The sequence below is a fragment of the Xenopus tropicalis genome, chromosome 2 (assembly GCF_000004195.4).
Source record: "Xenopus tropicalis strain Nigerian chromosome 2, UCB_Xtro_10.0, whole genome shotgun sequence".
NCBI lineage: Eukaryota > Metazoa > Chordata > Amphibia > Anura > Pipidae > Xenopus > Xenopus tropicalis.
Genome location: NC_030678.2, coordinates 39,302,444 through 39,321,137, shown reverse-complemented (window position 1 = coordinate 39,321,137; position 18,694 = coordinate 39,302,444).

The following is an 18,694-nucleotide window of genomic DNA, read 5'->3' as shown; positions in this document are numbered from 1 at the left end:
GCCCATGCTATAATAATGCATTCTACAAGGGATATAAGGGCAACATTTGAAGCCGCACATACTTACTTATCTGCATCTTCTCATGTGCCTAAAGTGCTTTTAATCAACATCAACATTTCTCATTGCCTAACTGTATTTGATTTTTGAGATTTTATTGCAGTTTTATGCTTGTATTAATGCTTGTTACATTTTTTTGCCTAGCTTTGCTGTTTGGTAGTTGGGTGTAAAAAGACGTCTATTTTGAATTTGTCAGAATGTGTACTTTACAAAAATATATGGTGTTTTGGGGGTTGCTGTACAGTGAGGGAGTCTTACGGCGCATAATACGATGTTAGGGGGCTCTGTTTCCAGAAGCTGAGTTGGCAGGTGATTCTTTTCTTTTTGTGTCCATACGTATCACATACTTTGGTATCTATGTTTATTGGGCATCAAACTGTTTAGTAGACTTCTGGCGTTCATATTTAGGGTGATTTGCCTTTGTATGTAAAAAATCGTGTGAGATAAATGCACCAAATTGCAATATTTTTAGGTAGTTTTCAAAAATTCTATTAAAACTGCTAATTTTAGGAAAGCTTTGCCGTTTGGTAGTTTAGGGCAGAGAGAAATATTCACCTATTTTGGATTTGTCTTCATGTGTACTTTCCAAAAATATATGGTTTTCAGGGTTCACATTACTTTTTTGCAACTTTTACCCCACTTAAATCTGGCCGTGTTTTTATGAATTACGAAATTAGCATTCACAAGGTATATTGTGGGGTCTCTAAATGCCATTTACTTTGATAAGCTTATGCACATTGGGCATCAAACTGTTCAGTGGGCCCCTGATGTTTATATTTTGGATGTTTTATCTTGGTACCTAATGATATGTGGAAGATAAGATGCCGAAAAGCAAAATCTTTGAGGTGATTTTAGGAAATCTTTGCGACTTGGTGCATAAGAGTAGAAAGACATGGGTACCCAATTGGACTCGGGGGAATGTGTACTCAAAATATATGTTTTTCTGGGGTGGGCTTACTTTCATAAAATGATGTAAATGTGTTGATTTTGCATGAGCTGAAATGTCAGATATGATAGAACATATGGAGGTATGTTCACCTTGGGCCTCCTTAAAACCTACGAATACAAATTGAACCTTCACCCGCACTCCCTCAGCTCTCCAATAATCACTCACCGCTCGGTGCACAGTGCTCAGAGGGATCGGCACCCTCTCCACAGACTCCAAACAAATAGATAGCAACAGCACTCAAGAGCTTCATACGGGACTCTACACTTAAAATTCTTTATTGCGGAAAATGCCTTTTCCGCAATAAAGAATTTTAAGGGCAGAGTCCCGTATGAAGCTCTTGAATGCTGTTGCTATCTATTTGTTTGCCTCCTTAAAACCTATGCATATTCGGCATCAAACTGTTCAGTCGACCCCTGGCGTTCATATTTAGGGTGTTTTATCTGGTTGATCTGTAATAAATAAAATGCTATAAAATAGATTATTTGAAGCGATTTTTACAAATGTTCACAAATTTTCATAAAACCCAATAACTTTAGGAAACCATTGCAACTTGGTAGTTTAGAGTAGACAGACAGTTGTGCCTATTCTGGATTCATCAGAAATGAACAGGTTTCTAGGGGAAATCCTTTGGTTTCGTGGAATTTTTGGCCTTGAAATCTAAAGTATGCAGCTTTTTGAAGCAGTGCTTTGGAAATTTGGTAGTGTACTGCTGGGAGTTTTTGACCTATACAAGTGAGAAATCTCTATAAAACCATATATATTTGGGACTGGCACATTCAGGAGACATGGGACTTTCATTGAAAAGGTTAAAGTGTATGTACTTTCATTTTTTGCTTTAGTCTATATATATGTATAACGTAGGGAAATTGCTGAAATTCATGTTTTCGAATTTAAACCACAGATGTTTTAAAAGAGTTTAGTGTCAGGACTTATCTAGTAGATCAAGTGTAGAGAGCAACTTAAGAATATCTCTCACTAGTCATGAGCGAATCTGTCCCGTTTCGCTGAAAAATTCGCGAATCTTTCAAAAGATTCAGGAAACGGCGAAAAATTCACGAAATGGTGAAAATGCAGCGCGTCAAAAAAAAAATGTCGCCCGCGGCTATTCTTTTGTCGCCCACGGCTATTCTTTTTTTTTTTCTTTTTTGGATGCACGGCTAATTTTTCCACAGCAAATTTTTTCAGCCGTTTTACAAACCAATCCGCTAATGGCGAAACGTTGACATTCACCGCAAATCCATGCCTGGCGAAATCCATGATTCGCCCATCACTACCTCTCACTAGAATTATAGCTTTCCTGAGATTGCAACAGGGACCTTATGCAGTGAGGACTAGCCAGTGGCCAATAAAATAAACCAAATTCATGATATCCAGAAAGAAGACAGCAGCAAGGTCAGACAGTCCAGTTCAAGGCAGGCAGCAAGGTTCACAATGAGGAAACAGGCAGAGGATATGACCCATATACCGTAACTGGAGTGACAGGACTGACACATACACATCTCTTAAGTGGGAGAATGGCCTTACAGTAGAAGTTACAGCTTAAGTGTTGCGAAACAAATCTACAATTGCGAAATGCGGAAATTCACTGCGAAACAATGCCTGGCGAATGCATTTGCTCATCACTAGTCAGTGCTATATAAATACCAGGAAACAAAAAATTAGAGGTCTGGACTGATTTTGCTGCATTATATTACTATACTGCTGCCCTCTGATTTGCCTACGCAAGAAGATAAATCAAAGCTGACCAAAACCAATATACAAAACTTTTAAAAAGTGGATAATTTTACAATATATTCACCATCACATAAATAAGATCAATAAAATGAAAATGATATGGTTACAATACCCCATTACCTTTTCAAAAGAGATAATGCATTGTAATTTTGATTCATGCCGCATTCTCTGATAGGTGAATGGTAATATTTTATCATTTTACTGCTAGAAAAATATGGCTGAAGCTGTTTCGTGATGATTTAAGTTTTATGATGATATATTTATGAAAATATCATCCTTATGGATTGGGACATTTACAAAGCATTTTTTGCTTTGAAACATTTGTCAGAATATATTTATTTTAGGCAGTTCTTCTAACAAAACAAAAGCTTGCCTAAAAAGGACAAGCAAGTAGCGATGAGCAAATCTGTTGTTTCGCTCAAAAACTCGTGAAACTGCTGAAAAATTTGTGAAATGCATCAAAGTCAATAGGAGATTTTTCATGACATTTTCTTATGTGCAGACATTTTTTTTTTCTCAGTCCAAATGCTTTAAGGTCAATGGGCGTTTTCTATTCGTCAATGGTGAAATGCGAAATTTTGCTTCAAATCCATGTCTGGCAAAAAAATTTGCTTATCACTACAAACAAGGCCTCATTTATGAATCCCACAAGGCAGCGACTAACAAATCAAGGAAGCAGACCCAGCGGTCATGGGGGGGGGGGGGGGGTTGGCATGGGGGCCTGGACCACGGGGACTAATTCCTCTATTGCTGTATATAAATCTTCACTCCACGCTGGCTCTCAGGTAGGATAGTTGGTGGTGAGAGGGGATTAATATGCAAGCAGAAAGGGAATCTACTCTGCGCTGGAAAGAATTGGCAGGGAGGGGCTCAGCCTTAAAGCCAGTTAGAATGACATTTAGGTTGACAAGTTACCGTCCAAGATATTCTTGGAACTATTACTGAATGATTGATCTCTAGCTTTGTTATGAGCTAAGGGGGACCCAAACCTAAATTTGGTCCAGCACAGAGGGCTAGAATTAAAAGAGATATTTACATCTGAATTTAAACTGATTCTTAAATATATCATAACACTGTCTTTGCATAAGGTTTATAATTTTTCATAAAAATACTTGCCTAATGCTTTTACATGACCATGTTCCTCTATGAGGGGGCGGCCATATTTGTGCAGCAGAGAGTCCATTAGCATTAGAAGCTATAACTGACAGGCTGAGAAGGGACAGTCAGGTTGGCAAAACAGTCAGGTTTAGGAACGTCAAGTAACAATTACTTACAGAAGCAGCCCTATCTGCATAAAACCATCAACATGACTTATAGGGAACTTTTAATGTACATGAATATTTTAAAACATAGTTTATTTCATGTCAGTATCATTTTAAAAAGATAGAGAATATGGCTGGGCATATCAGGGCATAGCCTGCACCAACTTGTATTTTTCTAAACATTCCAGTACTAACCTGCTGCTTTACTGAACGCCATGATACTAAATATTAGGTACAGTGCAAGTTTGTATTACTGTTAGTGATGGGCGAAATGTTTCGCCAGGCATGGATTTGCGGCGAATTTCTGCGTTTCATTGATGGCGGATTGTTTCACGAAACGGATGAAAAAATTTGCAGAGGAAAAATTCGCCGTGCGTCCAAAAAGTGCAGTGGGCGACAAAACAATAGCCGTGTGACAAAACAATAGCCGTGGGTGACAAAAGAATAGCCGGGCGACAAAAGAATAGCCGCGGGCAAGATTTGCAAATTTTTTGACGAAGCAAAACGGGACAGATTCGCTCATCACTAATAACTGTCCATGTTTAACTATCAACTGGGGGTATACAGTATTTCTGTAAAAGGACTCTTGTCAACCTCCAGTGTGTGAGTCTCCTTCTGTATCATAAGGAATAAGTAATTCTTAACTTAGGTAAAATTTATTTTCTGTTTTTGGAATGGGGGGGGGGGGGGAATTATAGCTGCACCTACCTAGTCTTAATCCCCTATATTATCCAAGAATTCCAAGGTTTCATTTTGAGGCTTGCATCTCACTATTAGGGTTATGTAATAAAAGCACTAAGTTTGCCCAGGAGCAGTAACCCATAGTATTTACTGATCACCTGTTTAAAACACACATCTTATTGGTTGCTATAGGTTACTACTCCTGGGCAAACTTAGCGCCTTTTATTAAATATGAGGGTTTGAATGCAGGCTACACGATCTTTTCTTGCCCCTTTGGACTTGATTGTAGCCGTCATAAAAGTAAATTAGGTTATATTTTAAACAGATTGAAGCATCGGATGGTTTAATAGATATTATAACTGAATACCATAGTACATGACCAGATTTTACATTCATCTGTTAGATTCCCTGTAAATGAGCTGTCTAGTTACAGGTATAACCTCATGCTTTTGAGCATAACTTTTTATAAGGACAATATGAATATTATTTACTCAGCTCTTCTGTAAGGGCCACCGCGGCTTTGATATATTAAAAGTCAATTAAGTTGTGTCCCTTGATGCATAAAAATGGGAATGGATTGTGCTTGATTTAATGTTAATCACACACTAAACTATTCATGAACGCTCTGACCATGGAACATTAATGTGCCCATAGAAGACCCATAAAATTCGAAGCCATATCTTAACAGTACAGTCCCATAAAAAGCTTTCATCATTACAGCATGTCTAGATAGTTACCATTTAGATAATGACCTTGGCATTTTTTACAGGCTATAGTTCTCATTATACTAATGTCATGTACCCTTGACATTGAGTTTTACTGCAGTAATGAAATACACTTTCTGTTATACTCTCTTTTTAATGCAACGTTTACAATTCATTGCCGGTGACTTTAATGATTAGGTGGACCATGTGGCTCCCTTATATTGTAATAAAAAATAATGCATTTTCGCTGACCCAAAAATGACCTTGCTCTTCAGTGGTGTTATTTATTATCGCTAAGGACTGACAAATTGTGAAATGAATCTATTTGTGATGCTATTCCAAAGCCGTGCTGGAAAAATAGCTTATTATAGCAGTTCATTAATTTTAACAAGAAAAAGCTAAAAGTTCTGCAACATGAAATCTCTTGCTTTATTCAGCTCTCCTGTCCATCTCTACTTTGCTACCATGTGTTACTGCACCTTATTGAACATTGTATTCATTGGCTGAGCTTTTATATTTTTTTGGATTTTATTGAATTCTTTAACATACACAATGCTTCTTTACTTTAACTTATATAAAACATTTCTGTCCATCTACCTGAAAGTTTTTAGTCAGTAAATTATAAAAGAAAACTGAAATTGTTGACATGGGTAAATATTAATTGACTTGTCATTGCAATCATAATTTGGTTGAGACAAGTGCCAAACACATACCTGTGCCTGCACCCAATAGCATTGAACACATGTAGCTGATAACCACCAAAAAATGTGAGACTTCGCATTTTTGGCAGATATTGGCTACATGTGCCTGCACCCAAGTGCATTCAATGCATTTGGGTGCAGGCATAGGTAGGAGGATTTTTAAAGGAAAGGGAAAGTCATTTTGGCATATTACTGCCAATAGATTCACCACATTAGTGCCACCTAGAACATTGTATTTATGCTGCAGAAAGCATTACCATACCTGAGTAAAGTGCCCTAGAAGCTCCCACTGTTTGTTTAAGATTACAGCTGCCATTTTAGCTTGGTCTTCGTAGCTTCCTGCTGCAGCTCTAGCTGTTTGTAGCTCAGATTACACATTCCTAAGGGAGGAAGGAGTGTGTTGTATGAATTCTTATGGGAGGAGGGATCAGGAGAAGTGAGAGAGGAGAGAGCTGCGCAGACTCTGGCCCTGGGAATGAAGGATTTTTCTGAGAGAGGAAGTCAGATACCCGAAGGTCATGTTTACAGAAAAGGAGATAAGAAATCCTTTGTTTCTTTTGATGGAGGACTCAGTGCAGCTTTTCTGGGAGTGCTTATGGCTGTATTTACATAGACCTTTCTGATAAAGCTTACTTAGTTTTTACCTTTCCTTCTCGTTTAAGCGTATGCAGCGCCATCTCGGCAAGCAGTTTTTGGAAAATAAGCTATGTGTGGCATTTGCCTTAGTCATCAGTGTGATTACCTAAAAGTAAAAGCTAACCAACGCTTGAGAATTATATATTTCAGCATTAGCTACAGGTATATGTTGAAGTTACAATATACTATAACTCTGTGTCACTGAAGTACGCTCATGTGGATTTTGCAAATGAGAAACTTGAATTCCCCTACAAAATATATATATATATATATATATAAGCCCACTCCACCCTGCTTGCTTGTCAATCTCTTGGGTAAGGGCCAGTTTTGTAATAATCGATTTCTCTGCATTTTGGTTTTTTTTAAATTCAGCTGAGCTACTTTGCGGTCATTGGTTGGTAAGGCAATATCTTATCTTTACCTATGCAAAATTTACCTATGTGAAGTGGTCCTAACACTGCCTGAAATTAAGAGGTGGGAAAGCAGAGAGTCGTGAGCTACAAGCGAACCAATTGGATGCCATTTAAACCCAAGGGTAAGTAGATTGGCAATCGGAAAGGGATATCCCAACTGGGCACAATAGGGTGATATAAGTAAAAATTATCACTGGTGTTAAAAAGCACATGAGAGTGCACTTTGTGAAGTAATAACAGTATTACACAATTTTTTTTCTTCTTTTCCCCATAAGACCTCATCGCAAAGTCTAAAGCAGAAGAGGGCACTTTGGAGTAATTTATTGAAAGGCAATATGTTATGTTTGCTAGATACTGTGCTTGGGTCATTGTGATTTTTAGCTTTAAAGGAGACATTGATGGGCTTATATATCAGTTTTCGAGTTTGTGAATTCGAGCTTGTTTTTCTAAATTGAATAAACTTGCATATTGAATGGTCTCTTATTTATTAATAAGGAAAATTCATTTGAGTAAAAAACTTGAATATCAAATTTTTCGAGTTTACAAGCTCTAAAAACTCAAAAAATTTGAGTTTGAGAATACAGCTTGACTTTGCCTATGACAACTCCTATTGACTTTTATAGAAGCTCGCAAGCTTTTACATGCCAAATTTTTACATTTGAGTTTTCAGGTTTTTTTGCACTTAATAAATACCAGACATTTGAGTTTTTTTAACCATAACTCAAATTCAAGTTTTTTAAGCGCAAAAAAACTTGAATCGTGAAAATTTTAAACTTGACCAGTGACAAATCACCGCTATAGTGTTAGCCTCATTGCCTACTATACACCTACTGTATATTCCCTTTCCATTAAATGTACCATGTAAAAAAAATAGTTTAAGTCATGTTTTACCTTCATGCCAGACAGTAGATGCAAAGGAAACCAAGGTTTTGAGTTGTATTAAAAGGGACTTAGGGAGCAGGGTGTTGTTCTTTATACTTTACAGAGCACTGGTAGGGCCCTATCTAGAAAATGTCATGCAGTTTTGGTACAGAGAAGTGCAACTAAGCTGGTAAAGGGTATGGAAAGTCCAGTGTTGGACTGGCCCACCAGGATACCAGGAAAACTCCTGGTGGGCCCAGGGGTCATTGGGCCATCCTGCTCCTAACCATTTGGCCTACTTCGTGGACATTTCTTATTTCTGAATGGGAACAAAGAGGAGAAATACATAGATGCTAGTATGTAAATAAAGGAGATTTGGTGAATAAAGTGGTTGAGTCAGGAAAGGAGGAAAAATAGTTTGGAGAGTGGGCCCATGGTCTAAGGTTTTCTGGTGGGCCCCTGGGGTCCCAGTCCAACACTGGAAAAGTCTCAGTTATAAAGAAAGACTGGCTAAGTTGGGGTTGTTTGCGCTGGAGAAGAGGCGCTTTAGAGGTGATATGATAACTAAAGTATAAATATATGAGGGAATCATATAATAATCCCTCTAATGCTTTATTTACTAGTAGGTCCTTTCACGAGACACAAGGGCACTCATCCAATTAGAAGAAAGGAGGTTTTATCCAAATTTTTTAAGGGCCTTTTTACAGTGAGAGCTCTGAAGTTGTGTAATTCTCTCCCTGAATCTGCCGTATTGACTGATATATTAGATAACTTTAAGAAGGGGTTTGATGGATTTTTAGAAAGTGAGGAAATACAGGGTTATGGGAGACACTTCATAGTATACATTGATCCAGGGACTGGTCCAATTTGATTTTGATGAATTTGATGGACATATGTCTTTTTTCAGCCTGACTTACTTTGTACCTTACTCACTCTGCTCTGTGTCTAGGCTGAAATAAAGGCTGGGTGCAGGGTTGCCAGGTATGTCACAGCAAAAATGGATTTAGAGCAGTGCTGTCCAACTTCTGTGGTACAGAGGGCCGGAATTTGTGTATTTGTGTGGCCTACATGGTAGAAGGCTGATAATGGAAGCCTGTTTTGACCACTCCCTTTTAAACCATACTCACTTTATGCCAGCACCAGCAAGTTAGGGCAGAAAAGAGTGAGGTGGGTGGTTGTAATGTTTTACTATGTCCTTTCCATTAAAAGCCTCAAAACTCTGATTGGGGAGCAGGAGCATGTACAGTGAAAGCAGGCCTTTTTCTTACCTGGCAGAGCTCGGCTTGAGGGATCTCTGAGTTCTCCTGGTTAAGAGAGGGAATAAAAGAGATGTTGCAGGTTGTTCTGTTTCTATAGTAAAGAAGCTAAAATGCAATGGTGATAACCTAACAGGACTTTCTTTGCCACCAATATGGATTCATGCAGCTTAGTTGGGATCAAGTGCAAGGTACTTTATAACATGAACTTTATATAACTTTATTACAGGTAAAAGAAACTAATTTTTATAAATGAGAATTATTTGCTTAAAATGGACTCTAAGGGAAATGGCTAACAGGTTCTCACACATTATATATTATATTATTATAGATAATATCACTTGCTTTAAAAGTAACCTGCAAGGAAAGAGACTGTGCAAGACACTGTGCAATCATCTATACTCATAGCAGCTGATATTGAACTTCTTTAGACCTTTTGAGCTGTGAAAGTAGGGGAAAATATATAGCAGGTGTTATTAAACTATAACAAATAGGATGAAATAGAATTTTCATTAATGGGATCCTGCAACACTGTACTTGATCGCTGGAGTAATTAAGGCCTATCTGCACTATATTTGACACAATGTGGAAGTCAGGCTTGACCATAATAGGTTGTTATAAAGCTTTTACACATTATGATTAATTAAAAATGAAACATCATCTGTGTATGATTCCTTTATGGCCAGAAAATGGAGCTAAAGACAATGGGATTAATTGTCAAATAATGCTACAGTATGTATAACTATGATTTCCGCTTTACATGGGATGCGTATTGCAATACAGTGCACTTTTTATTTTTTATTGTTATTCATACAGAATCATTCTGTGGTGTTTGCTGAAAGAGGTCCTTAAAGTGACAAGAACCAAGTTTTATACACATAATTCACCTTTTTAATCATCAGAATTGAAGCACAATATCAGCATCCAGCTCACCTTGCACACATTACACCAATGGGGATGCAAATTAGCATCCATTTTGGCCAATCTGGCAAGTTGTGGCACATTTGTGCATGCAGGGTCGGTTATGGCATTAGCATCTGATTCACCTGGGACAAGTCTTTTCCCATTATGCCCATAATATAAGGGTGCTCAATTTATCAGAGAAGTCTGAAAGGGTGCAACACACGACAAAGTAACTCCTAATCCCAGAGGTGGCAATCTATCATCCATTCTACTAAAGAAAGAAACTAAGTGGATATTTCTCTTGAAAACTAGACAACCATGTGGCTTAAACTTCGATTATGATGTAACTTGTTATGTATAATAATATACCCAGCCTAATAACTATATAGATATCTACTTTATACTGGTTTTTCTCAACATATCCCTATGTAAACCACTGCTGCATTTTACCTATCCTTTCCAGTAATATGACCCCCTTGTCTGTGATTGGCCAATTATAGAAATGTTCTGATTGGCCACTTTGCCTTTAAATACTGCTTTTTTGTGAAATGTTCTCTAGCCTATGATTAAGTACCCTATGGTACAAAACGCGTAAGGCTTCCCTGTGCTTTTACATATAGACTAAATAAAACTTTATACCTTTTATACTAATTCCCTTTTTGGCTGCTGATTTCTACAACTTTTGGATTCTCCAGAGTGCCTGCCTGCTATGTTTTGTTGTTCCCATGATGGCTCCTTTAAGCTGAAAGGTCTGGGGCATGAGCACCTGGACCTATCCCCATCACGGGTAAGATTTACCTTATACACAAAGATTTGTGATTTACACTGCAATATATCCTTAATGAATGGCATCAATGTGCTCAATTTACATCCATTTTAGTGCTAAAGTGCATTCTCCAGTATTTTAACAGGACAATATTAATTTTAATGCATGCAAGTTTGCACATTTTTTGTGTCTAGTGCTGGGTCTGATAATAGTAAATGAGGCCCTATTGTATCTGCACTGTAGTGTATGGGTTCAGGGATATAAACAATGATTACCTCATGTAATCATGAAAGGGTTAGGACAGTTAGTCCAGCAAAACTTTTTATAAATTGAGTCAAAGTGTTAAACATATAAACCCACGTAGGAAAATCTACTCTTCAAGTACTGTATAGTATTGCTTCAATAATAAAAGTGAATGACTCCTGTTGATTGTATTGTAGCCACAAATACAGAATGACGGACTGAAATCACACATACACACCATCGTTTTGTATGAATGGCTCTGCAGCCCTGAACATATTATCACATTGTTGAAATCCTCTGTCTTCCTGTCAGGCAAGACACTCGCCTTCTTTTGAGTGTAAATAAGTATAAGTAAAAGGTATTTGTCCTTGCTTAGATATGCCCAATTACATTTCAATGCAAAAGGCGACAATGTAAGCATGGAGGACAGCTGTAATTTAGCTAAATATTGTATTTACCTTTAAAATGTAATAATAAATATGCACAAATAAGAGACTTTATATTAGATGACCAGTTCCAGTTATTTAAACTTTTGTTAAAAAATCTTAGCTCAGATTACCAAAATGGTAAATAGCTAAGGAAAGCCCAGTGATTAACTTGGGCAGAAGGCTTACAACTACAAAGTTGTAAAGTAGAAATGGAGCGTCTGGCAATTAAATGTGTATAGGATGAACTAAAATCAGCGGCATAACTAGAATGCATCAGGTGCCCTGCAAATAATCTTCAGAGGGGCATAGCACACACAGTGCCAACTGAGGGCACCCCCCTGCCCTCAGTGGTTTGCACCTACCTGCTATATTGCTGCAAGCGGTGAAGATTCAAGTAGGATGGAGGGTGGGGAGGGAGGACTACAGTGCAGCAGACTGCAGGGTCTGCGGTATATGGAGTTACACCACTTGCTAATCTTCTGCTTACTGTAACTGTAAGTTTTTTGAGCATTAGGTCCTGAATTTTGTAAAAGGTAAATGCTCTTTCAATGGTCTATTGCCAGGTGGCTCATTGTGCTCACCCTTATGGACTGAAGCAGTGGGGCATATGTGAGATTATAATTGGAGCTGAAAGGAGATATATTTTGCTCCAGTTCATTTCCTACTCATTATACTGTACAAACACCCAGGCACAGTTGTTCCCCTAAATAAGTTTACCTAGGGAATAAGTAGCACAGAGTGTGAGTTTACAGAGGGTTGTGGAGGCCTGCTATAGAAACTATAGAAATGTGCTTGTTTTGTACAGCAAAGGTACAGTGACCTGGCTTTCTAATGTTTGTTTTTGTATCTCAGTAATCCCAGTAAATCCAGTAGGGGACCAGGACTAATGAGAGACTTGAACCCAGAAAGAGGCATGGGTTTGAATGGTTTTGTTTTACTGAAATTGTCACATATAAATTTTATTGGACATTTTCCTTCTCGTGAACTGTCTGTCCATTTCATTCTGCTCATGCCCTATAATCCTTCTATAACATTGTTAGAAAGGAGAAGAACAACTAAAATGTTGTCTCTGTAAAAGTATTGTTAGCTAGGGATAACTGAAATAGAGACCTACACCTGCCTATCTGTGCATTCAAGAGCCAGTGGTACAGATGAACCATACTTCCAGCTCTTTGCATTAAGAAGTGTTTGAGACATTAACAAATCTTTAATTGTCCATAATTTACCAAAATGGCATGACTGCATATCATGCCAAATGTCTCTCTGTGCCTTTACCTTAAGAGGGGAGGAACTGAATTGGGTGCCGGGATGGAGATGTGTGTTATGGGGACAGCTGACTATTTGCAATATGGCACAGGTTTTTCTAACACTAGCTTTGCAAAAGTTTTGGATGCAGGCTGAGGGCTTGTTTCAAAGTGAATCACTTCTTTACTATATCCTTTGGAGATCTGATTTTCACCCCACTGCTGATATGCTAGGAATCTGAACGAAGAAAAATAAATAAATTGCTGTACCAGTTGTAATAAATGCTCACTCACAATGCTCTCACTTGTAGGGAAGATGTAATGATATGTCAGATGGGGTTTATAACATAAGATGGCATGTTATACAAGGTTACCTCAAGAGTCAGTGGTTTGCAGCAGGAAATTATGGATTAAAGAAAGCATTACATTTCTATAAAACAAGAATGATTAATTAAAGGGGTGGTGCAACTTTAAGTTAACTTTTAGCATGTTATAGACTGGCCTATTCCTAGCAACTTTATAATCAGTCTTCATTATTTATATTCTATAGTTTTGGATTATTTGCACTTCTCTTCTATATTTTTCTAGCTTTCAAATGGGGGTCAGTGACCCTGGCAGCCAAAAAAAACATTTTATTATTATTGCTACTTCTTATTCCTTTTTTTTTTTATTCAGCCCTCTCCTATTGGCCTCTCCTTGTTTCTAAGGTAAACAAGACCCTAGCAACTGAATAGCTGCTGAAATTCAAAACTGGAGAGTTGCTGAACAAAAATCTAAATAACTAAAAAACCACAAAGAATAAAAAATGAAAATCAGTTGCAAATTCTCCCAGAAAAACACTTTACAAGAAACAAAGAACAATAACTAGTAAATAGATAGAGGGGATCAAATCAGAAAAAAGGAGAAACTATACCAACAAAATTATCATAAGAACATAAACACATTCTGTGCAAGCATTAGAATGATTCAGACCCAGTATTAAGGAAAGTAACAGGCTATAAACCAAAATGCTTACAGTATACTGAAGAGATAAGTCATTCAAACTTTAACTGGTAAGTGAGAAAGTAAATTAAAATGCCAGCTATAAACTTGGATTTGGATTTTCTTGTATTGGTGTGCTTATTACAACTCTGTTTGGTTGGCCATGCCCTTAAATTATCATTATTTTTATCCTGTGTGCCATAAGACCAAGCCATCTGCGCTTAAAGCCTTCCAACTTCTTTTGTGATGTTTAATCTTAATGTAATGTTACAAAGCCAAAATATCACAATAATCTCTGTGTGAGCTAAAACAACAACTGACATTATTATTAGTGAATTCTCTTGCATCTGTAGTTCTGGCTGGTTGGGGCACACCAATAAATAATATCCTTTGCCTATTACTGCAGTTGCCTGAAAGTACTTGTACACAAGGTGCCTCATTTCTAGCCTAGGTTTGCCTGACAAATGCTGTTTATTTTATTGCCTTTGTAGATTATTTCAAAGCAATTTAGAGCTGCCCCTCTACTAGAAATTGCCAGAGCTAAAGCACCAGATTTGCCCCATGTGCCAGTGCCCTAATACAGGAAAGGTCAAATCTGTTTTAAACAAGCAAAAAAAAAACAGGATAGTATTAAACATAAATGCAGTGTTAAAGGGTCAATACAAAACCCAAGTGACTGTAAATATGTGTAAAACAGTTGTCAGCAGGGTTCAGTATGTCAGCTCTTCAGTTGAATTGTCCTTCGCTGCGTTACATTGTTAGTATATCAAAACCATGAACCCTAGTGTGGATAAAAACAGCTTCCTTATCACAAAATCAATACCAATATATAGTTGCTGTGCTTCCAACCTTCTATCATTTCATATAGCCTTAATTCAGTATTTCAGTATGTTTCTTCTACTGGCACGTAATACATGTCAAGTCCCAAAACCAGCATCATGGAAAAACTCTGGTGCTGAGTATTCTTTTTTTTCACCATTTCAGTGCAAGGTCAGACCATTCCAGTGAAATAATTGATACAAGTTGAGCCATGAGTACTGTTCTACTACATGTTGATGCCTAGGGCTAATATCTGGTGATTAATTAAGAACAAGGATATTTTAACAACAGTTGGAACCCGGTATTGACTTTTTCAAAGCAAGTCAAAACCAGTGAAAATGTACACTTGGGTGTATGTCTGCCTTCTACGTTTGAGGGAAGAGGCCTTTAAGAAATTATCTATTCATAGATAAGTATTGTCTTGTGTTGTGTTTTTTCTTGTCCACTAAGCTACTTACAGAGCCATCATTGTTACTGAGGCTGATTAAATAGGTAACAATAACCCTAACAGGCTACTGTGCCTGTGTACAGTATTTGCATGTGTGGGGAGATAGTAGGCAAGGCATAGGTTGGGGAGCACTGTCATGCAACTGACAAATGAAGACATTTTAAAGCAGCTATAGTACAAATATCTTACTATATTTTTCATATCCTTTATTGTGTGCCATCAATTAACCAAATCTTTGCATCTTTTGTGCAAATGTTGAACCTAAAGTTGCTCAAGTAACAAATGCACTATTCTGCATTTGATTTTAAAAGGAAGGCATAAGGAAAATCTTTAAAAAGACAGTAAACACCCAAAAACACCTTTGTAAAAATGAACACAATAAACACAATAAATAATACTCCTGTTGAAATTACATTCTGCCTATTGTTCAATTAAAAAAAACAATATTTTTTTATTTTATTTATTAAAGTTGGGATATATTTACTGACACCCCTCTTCATTTATAAACAGGGTAATTTGTATAGAGCTCCCTATCTACCAAACAAACCCCATTCTCACAGCAGCCTTTGAGCAACTCAATATCAGGGGCTTTTTATTGGACTGGAATTTTTTTAATCAGGTCCTTTGAAGTTCTGTGGGATCGGGAACTACTAGGAAGTACTGAAGTGAAACTGGCTTCATATTCTTGTTTAGTGCCAGAAATAGTAGAAACCATAGATATTTCTTAATTAAAACAATCGGCAAAAAGTATGTTCTGCCTTTCATAGCAATGCTGCTTTTTTCCACTGGATTACAGCTCCCAGTTTTCTCCAGCATATTATCAACTTTTTTCCAAGCCCTTCAGAAGATAATATCCCCCAACTAGAATACTGTCTGTTTTGTTTACACTCTGTACTCTATTGGTTGAACATGGTTTTTAAAGGCATTAGACAGTTTTTTCAAGCTACAAACACTGCTAACCAATACTATATCCACTGAATTGATGTTTAATGTAGTATAACAGTGCTATCCAACTGGCGGCCCGCGACCCCCCCCCCTGTGTGGCCCCCCACCTGTCTGGCTGCTTTGATGGCTTACCTTTGAGTAAGCATTAAATGGTATCAGTACTGAGATTAACTGGCCCCCTGCATGGTTCTCACCTCAGATTCAGGCTGTAATCCCTCTGTATTGTTTAAAAATGTGTTTTTCACACCTTTTAGTTTCTGCATTGTTCACCCCCTGCAGTGTTCACATCTCAGGCTCAGACTGTAATCACTCCCATTGTTCACTTCTTCACACCTCAGACATAGGTACTGTAGGCAGAGTATGGCACATACAGCCAGCATAGGGCAGGTAGAGTATGGCACGCACAGGCAGCATAGGTCAGGGAGGGTATGGCACACACAGGAAGGGTAGGGCAGGCAGAGTATGGCACACACAGTCAGGGTAGGGCAGGCAGAGTATGGCACACATAGGAAGGGTAGGGCAAGCAGAGTATGGCACACACAGTCAGGGTAGGGCAGGCAGAGTATGGCACACACAGTCAGGGTAGGGCAAGCAGAGTATGGCACACACAGTCAGGGTAGGGCAGGCAGAGTATGGCACACACAGGCAGGGTAGGGCAGGCAGAGTATGGCACACACAGTCAGGGTAGGGCAGGCAGAGTATGGCACACACAGTCAGGGTAGGGCAGGCAGAGTATGGCACACACAGGAAGGGTAGGGCAGGCAGAGTATGGCACACACAGGAAGGGTAGGGCAAGCAGAGTATGGCACACACAGTCAGGGTAGGGCAGGCAGAGTATGGCACACACAGTCAGGGTAGGGCAGGCAGAGTATGGCACACACAGTCAGGGTAGGGCAGGCAGAGTATGGCACACACAGGAAGGGTAGGGCAGGCAGAGTATGGCACACACAGTCAGGGTAGGGCAGGCAGAGTATGGCACACAGAGAAAGGGTAGGGCAGGCAGAGTATGGCACACAGGCAGCATAGGGAAGGCAGAGTATGGCACACACAGGCAGGGTAGGGCAGGCAGAGTATGGCACACACAGACAGCATAGGACAGGCAGAGTGCTGCCTGTGTGTGCCATACTCTGCTTGCCCTATGCTGCTTGTGGGAGGTGAACCTGGCAGGGGTTTGTTGTGGGAGTTTGTTAGCAGTTGGAAATAGCCATTAAATGGTCCAAAAGGTGTGTAATTATGTACTGGGGGTTGCTCTGCTATCCACAGGGGAGCAGGAGGCATATTGAATTTAAGGGTATATCTTAATATGACATAATTCTTTCACATATGAATGATGGTTGATATCCCCACAGTAAGGACCAAACATTTGGGATTTTGCTGTGCTACCACCATTGTGATAAAATAGGTGTGGCGTGAAGTGGGTGTGGTTTCAAAAAGGGGAGTGGTCAAAACTGGCTTCCATTAGCGGCCCTCCACCATGTATGCTAGAGAAATTCCGGCCCTCGGCACCGTAGAAGTTGGACAGCACTGTAGTATAATATTGGCAATCACATATTGCACTGGTATCCTAATGTGAAGATATACAGGAGCAATGTTAAAGATGATCTGCAAGCCTTCAGATGCCCAATGTAGAGTGCTATAGGGTGCAATAGAGTCTGTTTTGGGAAAGGTAAAAACCCTTTTTTAAAGTGTAGGTTGCCCTGTAACATTTGCATTCCCCTTCTTTAACACTAATCAGTCACTCTGTTTTGATGTTTATAGAGAAAAGTAATTAGGATGAAGTGAAACAGTCAGGAGCTTAGTAAAATGAGCTAGTAAATAATTGAATGTTCTGTTCAGGTCCCGATTAACTCAAGGCTGAGTCAACAATGATTTAATGTTTCTGTTTGTCAAATGTCACACTAGTGATAGATTGAATAGATACTACATTGAAAGACTTCCACTTTTATGTCATTGGGTTCCTGGAATAAAAACAACATTTCATTTGCAAAGAAGGAATCAATTAATCTGAATATCCGAATACTTTACTTAAACTTATACTTTAAATATATATAAAATGGTTTTGATCTGCATTTAAAGTGTAGAACGTGGATTAACCAGTAATTCTGCAGTTAAAATAAGGGTTAGAACTATGTCAGACAATACTTGCAACATAATGTTTCAAGGTTATTATGACATTGACAAGGTATATTCAATAGATTATTTGCCTTTATTACTGTCTGCCTATTGTCCTACCATTTTCTTTTTTTTTATAATGTTGAGTACAGTCACCAAGGTCTAGAAAAACATGCAATTTTTTTAACCTTTTCAAGTTCTCAAGTCTGAAAACCAGGCAATTTAATCAGCGATGGGTTGCTAATTGTATGCACCCTATTATACACAGAGCACACCTATAGATATTGGCATCTCACAGGTTAAAGTCTAGTACTTCTAGGTCTAGGTCCTCAAGTGCATGTAAGGGACACTTTTCCAGCTCTATATAGGTTCTATAGTCTTCAGTATCAAGAAAATAATACATGCCATATAGCAAAATATAGGGATATTAGAAATCACAGTTGACTTCCATGACAGTATTCATTCTGTTATACTCATAGAACTCGATTGGTTATGTCTAATATCATATTTTACAAAAGGGGCAACTTTAATAGTAAATGTATATACTACAC